General features: G+C 39.7%; 1 pseudogene; it reads left to right on the forward strand.

The window, feature by feature from the left end:
- The first annotated feature begins 3,546 nt into the window (after positions 1 to 3,546).
- On the forward strand, positions 3,547 to 7,193 carry LOC102495878 (protein tyrosine phosphatase type IVA 2-like; annotated as a pseudogene).
- Positions 7,194 to 7,197: the final 4 nt, after the last annotated feature.

Here is a 7,197-nt window from a genome sequence, read left to right on the forward strand (position 1 = left end):
AATGGATGAAGCTATATTAAAGACAGGGTTTAAAAATTAGAACTGCATTTAATAGAGAGTTATTTGGTCCATATCTATCAAGTAATTCCCTTTTAATAACCCTACCCTTATGTTTACTTCTTAGAAGGAGTTGAGTTTGGTTTGAAAGGTCACCTGCTCAGGGCTTGTAATATGAGCTCTTTTTTGTTTTCCTTCATAAAAACAATGGAGGAGTGGTTGTAGCTCATGAGAAAATTTCTAAGATGTTTCCCAGAGAGTGATTTGTACGTAGATCCTCATAAAATCCAGACTATTAAAATCTTGTTTGAACTAATTGGAGTCTAATCTTGGTAATTCACAAAGGACACAGATGGAGCCAGACAGTGGCATAGTTAAAGTGGCTGAATCACACATGGCTAACCCGGCAACCTGAGTCCTATACCAGCAGCTTACAAAACACACCAGGTAGGGTCAAATGTGGCATGGAGGTAAGGTGCTGGACTGCCACATGACTGACTGCAGGAGAGAGAGATAAAGTGAGAAAGCAAACTGCCAGAACAAGGATTAGAGCCATGATTGGCTATGTGAGTGTTTAGCGACTTAATCAACACACTATTCTCTGGTCACACTCCAGAGATTTTTAATAAACCATGTTAGCCTCCTAAATTTTGAATTGATGGCATTATTTTTCAGAAAATAATTAGCTATTATTGTTTATGCAACTGTTCTTTCAGTCTTTTAATTATTAGAATAGGAACATGCCAATATTTTCCACATCTACCTAACCATCTTGACAAAATGACTTACTTTTCTGAGAGTCAACTTAAAAATTGCTCAAAGAGTAATTCAAATGTTGTTATTAGTACAAGTGAAAATCAGATAGAAACTAAACTTTCTGTTTACTTGTATGTATGTATATTGTATTTACTTGGTTTGCCAACAAATTTGTGTAGTGTATTTGTCCTTTTTTTGAAAAAGATGTTTCATACAATTGTTTTGAATTTAGTATTTTTAAAATCATTAATTCTTTTTATTAATTATTATTGCTAATTTTTAGATTTACTCTAGGGCTTATGTAATTAACAAAAAGAGATGGAGAGCTAAAGAGAGGAAAAGTGAGAAAGAAAACCACCAGTACAGGATTTGAACCACATTTGACCATGTGGGAGTGCAGGGACTTAATCATTCTGACAATTTCTGGTCCCATGATTTAGAGTTTATTTAAATTATAAACGTATTTATAAACCAAGTATGATACTCTGAGACTATATGCTTCAAAAGTGGTTTCATGTTTTAAAATTATGTCACTGTTCCTTCCTCCAGGATTTAAGCAGATAGTAAAAATACAGTTAAGTCTAAAATAAATAAATTTCCATGAGTCATGTTAGAATATTATATAGAACTTATTTTTCTCCTTATCATGAGTATTGCATGGAAGTTTTCGACCACAGCATCTGTATCACTAGAGTTGAAATAGATATGGTCATTATGTCAATATTCTCTGATGTTGAATCCATTCCTAAAAAACACACATAGATGTGACCAATTTTGATCTATGTTTTGTCAAGTATCTTTACTTAAATATTTTTTGGGATTTCACTGTATTTTTACTAATGTAAGTAATTTTAAAAATTTGCCAGAGGTTGCATGTACTCTCCAGAGAGAGAAAAAAGCAACTTTCATGGAGAATGGTCATGCAGCAATTCTTTCTCCTCCATTGACAAACATGTTTTTAGGGACACACACATTCTTAATGTTTCTCAATTTTTGGATCCTAAACCCGAGCTACATGGTTGGCTAAGTGGAATCTGGCTACATCAATCACCAAGCCATGGAGCCACCCCAAATAATTTAATATCTAATGTTGTAGTGGCAGAACTCTCTAAGTAGAAATAACAATCACCCATGTACCTTTGCATGAAAACAATAAAAATAAAAACTTTTTCTACAAATTTTGACTAATCTTCTTGATTTTGAGAAGAAAACATAGTTATGTTGTGTGTATGTTTTTTTTTAATACCTCAACAGGGACCACCACATGATATAATGGTTATATCATTGAACTCTCTCCTAGTCAACCACGGTTCAAATCCTGGGGGGCTGGCTTAAAACTCACAATGGGCATATCTGCATGCCTGCTTAATATTCAAAGAGGAAAATGAAAAAGAAGGGATTGCGACATGTCCAAACCCCCTGGGGTGAAATTTCTCACTTTCTGTGTCTGTCTGATAAACCTATGCACCTAATAGGAAAAATTACTCAAAAACAAAACAAAACAAAACACAACCAAAAAAAAACAATAAAACCTCTACATATGGTATGATGGTTAGGATGGTTGGGTTTTCTTATCACCTACCATAATTTGAGTCCTGGACTCGGCCTGAAATCATGTTGGCCACATATGTGTGCATGCCCAACCTCCCAAGAGGATAATGGAGGAGAAGGGATTGTAGTATGGCCATCCTCCCTTGAAGGTGAATTCTCACATTTTCATTTTCTCTCTTCTCTGATGAGCACCCATGCCCTATGAAAAAAACAAACAAACAAACAAACAAAAACAAAACAAAACAAAACAAACTAAAAATAAAAACAAAACAAAACCACGAGGAGTCAGGGACCAATGGATGACATAATGGTTACATTGCTGGATTTCCATTTATTCAACCAGGGTTTGAGTCCCAAATCTGGAGGCTTAAAACTCACGCCAGGCATGAGTGTATGTGTGTATGTCCAACATCCCAAAAAAAGAATGGAGAAGCGATTGTGGCATGGCCATCTCCCCTGGTGGTGATTTCTCACTTTCTGTCATTCTGTCCCTCTCTCACAGGTGAGTGCACATGCCCTATAGCAAAAATCTCTCTTGAGACCAACAGTTGGTGTAACGGCTATGTTGCTGGACTTCCATGTAGACGACCATGGTTCCAATCCCAGACCTGGTAGCTTAAACTCACACCAGGCATATTTGTGTTTGTGCTCAAGATCCTGAAAGGAAAATGGAGGAGAAGTGATTGTGCCAGAGCCATAACCCCCGCCCCCCTTGGGGGGGGGTAATTTCTTGCTTTCTGTCTTTCTGTCTCTCTCTGTCTTTCTGGTGAGTGCACATGCCCAATAGCAAAAAACTCTCAAAAAAACCTCTTTAAAAACACCTCGATGGGTCAGCAGGTGGTGTGGTGGAGAGGGTGGACTCCCTCATGGCCGACCATGGTGCTAGTACCAGACCTGGAAGCATGAAAAGCACACATACCTGTATGTATGGGTGCCCAAAACCACAGAAGGAGAATGGAAGAGAAGGAATTGCTCTGTGGCCATACCCACTGGGGGATCATGCTTCACTTTCCCATTCACTTTCACTCCTTGATGAGTGCATGTGTCCTATGATAGAAAGCTTTTAAAAAATGAGAAAATACCTCCAAATATTCTCAGTTCTTGTGAATGGTATTTACCTGCCAGGGAAGAATAAGGTGGTCAACAACTCCTGGAGTTATTTCTATTTTCTGCCAAAGCATCTTATAAAGAACTTGAGCCACTTTATGTACAGCATGATAAGTAAAAAAGCTGGAGTCAGACATGGTCATTATGTCCAAATTAGAAGACTGCAGAAACTCTAGGGAAGAATTTGGTGGGCAGTCCACAATTTTGCCACATAGTGATCCAGCAAGTGCGCAGAGAAAAAAGTGAGCCCAGAGTTTACTGAAGTAAAAATCTTCTGGGTACTGAGAAGGGTTCACTTTCTTGAGAAATTGTTTAAAGCTAGGAATTTTCCTTTTCTGGTTTGAAAATAACAGGCTTCCATGGAAAGAGTATGGAATATTCTTAAAAGCAGTAAAAATATGATTCCACTGTGGGGAGTAGAGATTTCTCATGATCCATACCTTTCCCAAAATTAAATAGAATTCTTTCACATGTCCCAGTTTCCAGACACTCCCTTCATCACCATGTACTATATAGACATTTGCAGATGAAACTCTGATCCTCGTCTTAAGAGTTAAGTCACGTGGAAAAAAGACACCTTTTGTGGGAGGGAGCTTTTCTGTAAAGTCCACACAGATCTCCTTTTCTATCATCTTTGCCTTTACATCCTGGAGGAACTGCTCCCCTTGCATATCATCAGATACATAGAGCGCCACCCACGTCCAGCCAAAATACAGCAACAACCAGATGACTGCATGAGCCAGAGAGCTGTCCTTGGTGGCCATCTGATAAACTGATAAAAACTGGTCTTTATCACTTAGGATGGGATCAAAAGGACCATATGTGATCTGAATAAGAAAAAAAAAAAAAACTAATTCTAACCTTAGTTCAATTTTGGATTGTCCCACTTAAATGGGGAGGAAATAATACTTGACTTGATAAGATATCAATATCCTATACAATGGGATATTGAGTGAAGAGAGTGCATGCTGTGGAAATGGCAATATTCTGTCATTGTGAGCATCAGAAGACTGTTTTATCATTCCATTTCTTTTGAAAAAAGACATGTGACTAATCCAAATAACAGTATCACTCCCAGACCAGAACATATGAGAAAAAGTATAAGGTTCAATACTTGTTTCAATATTTATAATGGTGAGCAGAGCCCATTCCCATATCTAGACCCTGGCCTAACAGACACTGAGGCAGGGCCCCCTATCCAAGTTCCAGCTTCCGGTGCCCCAACCCCCATGACACTCTCTCTGTCAGCAAAGTAGGCCCTTTTTTCACCCTTCTCTTCTTCCTTTTTTGTTAATTTTACACTTCTCCTTACCCCACAGGACTTCCCCTGGCTTTCCAGTAGAGTCCATTCCTATCTCCAGACCCCTGGCCTATGGGACACTGAGGCATAGCCCTATGCCCCAGCTCCAGATTCAGCTGCCCCAACCCCTGTGACCCTCTCTGTCAGCAAGGTAGGCCTTTTTTTTTTCTTCTCTTTTTCTTTCTTTTGTTAATTTCCCACTTCTCCTTACCCTACAGGGCTGCCCCCAGCTTTCCAACAGAGCTCATTTCTATCTCCAGAACCCTGGCTCTTCCATCGTATATTGGCATCTCCTGCTAATCTTCCACACACCATAAGGGGCAAGACAGGTCCAGAATCACAGTTTTCAAATCCCCTGGTATTGTGTGGTTCTGTGGGATCCTCCCTATTACTTAACCACCTGCGAAAAAGACTGCTCTTCAGACTCCTGAATATAATAATACTCCTTCTGTGCATACCAAATTGCAAAACACAGCAGAAGAGACACTTTGACACACATCAGTCTACAGGAAAAGGGAAGCGCACTTGTTCCCAGTCAAAGAATCATACTCCAGAAAGGTATTCCAAAGTGAATAACTCTCCCCATGGCTAGAAGTAGAAGAACCTCAGGTGTGAATAAACCAGGAAATATGTTTGCAAAATTATGATTTTTCTAATTCTGTTTTTCTTTCTGTATTAACTAATTGTCATTCTCCTGTAAAGAAGAGGTTTCCCTTTATTTATCTATTATCAGGTTAAAATAAATATTCTTTTTCTGGAAAAAAAAAAGAACACAATAACTCCCCTCCATCTCTTGAAAAAACAGATGTTACTAAAATGAGAGAGAAAGAATTTAGAACATTCATGGTGACAAAACTCTATGAGTTGGAATAGAAAAGAGACAATGAGCTACAGGAGATTAGAAAGTACTTCCACGGTATGAAAGAAGAAATGGACACTAAGGAAGAATCAGATGGAACTATTAGAGATAAAGTCTGTTATACAGGAAATCAAAAACTCTCTCGAAAGTATTAAAAGTCAATTAGCCCATGCTGAAGATCAAATCTCTGATGTAGAAGATAAAACCTCGGAGGGGGGAGTCGCCGCCACCACCGCGGAGGTGACTGAGGAGAGAGACGCCTCCTCGCTCCCGCCGCCACCAGACTTTAATGCCCGGGCCCCAGCTCGCCAGCGTTTTTCGTTGGAATATATGTTGCATTTAATGGCGATTCTGAGCGTGAGGGCAGACTTCTGCCAGGCTCAGCACAGCGTTTTCGTTGACAAGTGAGCTTGGGGGTTCTACGTGCCATAATTAACATTGCCTTGAAGACTCTGGACACCGAGACTGGCCTCAGAAATAGCTGGCTTTTTTTTTTTTTTAATCGTAAGCATATTTCATTTAATGATTCCAGTAAAATTAAGCATCAAGTAAACAAAAGTGGAAGCGACCTACACTTTTAACTTGTCTCACTAGTGCCTAAATGTAGTAAAGGCTACTTAAGTTTGTATGTAGTTGGATTTTTTTGGAGTCTGAAGGTATCCATCTGCAGACATTGGGGCCCAACTTGAATTTGGATTGAAGTGGATTCTCAATACTTCCGCTTATCTTGAAAAGAGAAGCTTCATAGGGAATAAACACATCGAATAGAGAAACACTGATCAATAATAGGCATTTAGTGGTCTTTTTAATGTTTTCTGCTGTGAAACAGTTCAAGATGAATTGATTTTTTCCATTTCCTCATCACATTCACACACGCATGCTCACACTTTTTATTTGCCATAATAAACTGTCCAGCCCCTGTGGAGATCTCCTATGAGAACATGCGCTTTCTGATAACTCATAATCCTACCAATGCTACTCTCAACAAGTTCACAGAGGAACTTAAGAAGTGTGGAGTGACAACTTTGGTTCGAGTTTGTGATGCTACATATGATAAAGCTCCAGTTGAAAAAGAAGGGTTCCGTGTTCTAGATTAGCCATTTGATGATGGAGCTCCACCCTCTAATCAGATAGTAGATGATTGGCTAAACTTGTTAAAAAACAAATTTCGTGAAGAACCAGGTTGCTGCGGGAACCAGCAGTTAGCGTAATGGACTCCCACATAGTCCAGCAGTCGCTGGACTCCCACATAGTCGACAGCGGTTCGCGTCCCGTACCCGGTGGCTTAAAACTCATGCCAGGCGCATGTGCGTGCGTGCGTGCCCAAGATCCCAAGAGGAGAATGGAGGAGAAGGGATTGCAGCATGACCATACCCCTGGCGAGTGATTTCTCGCTTTCTGTCTCTATGTCTCTATCTGTCTGGCGAGTGCACGTAACCAGGTTGCTGTGTTGCAGTGCATTGTGTCGCAGGATTGGGAAGGGCATCTGTGCTGGTTGCACTTGCTTTGATTGAATGTGGAATGAAGTGCGAAGATGCAGTTCAGTTTATAAGACAAAAAAGAAGAGGCACATTCACTTCTAAACAGCTGCTTTCTTTGGAGAAATACCGACATAAGATGTGACTAC

Source organism: Tupaia chinensis, unplaced genomic scaffold (assembly GCF_000334495.1).
Source record: "Tupaia chinensis unplaced genomic scaffold, TupChi_1.0 Scaffold146153_1, whole genome shotgun sequence".
NCBI classification, from domain to species: Eukaryota; Metazoa; Chordata; class Mammalia; order Scandentia; family Tupaiidae; genus Tupaia; species Tupaia belangeri.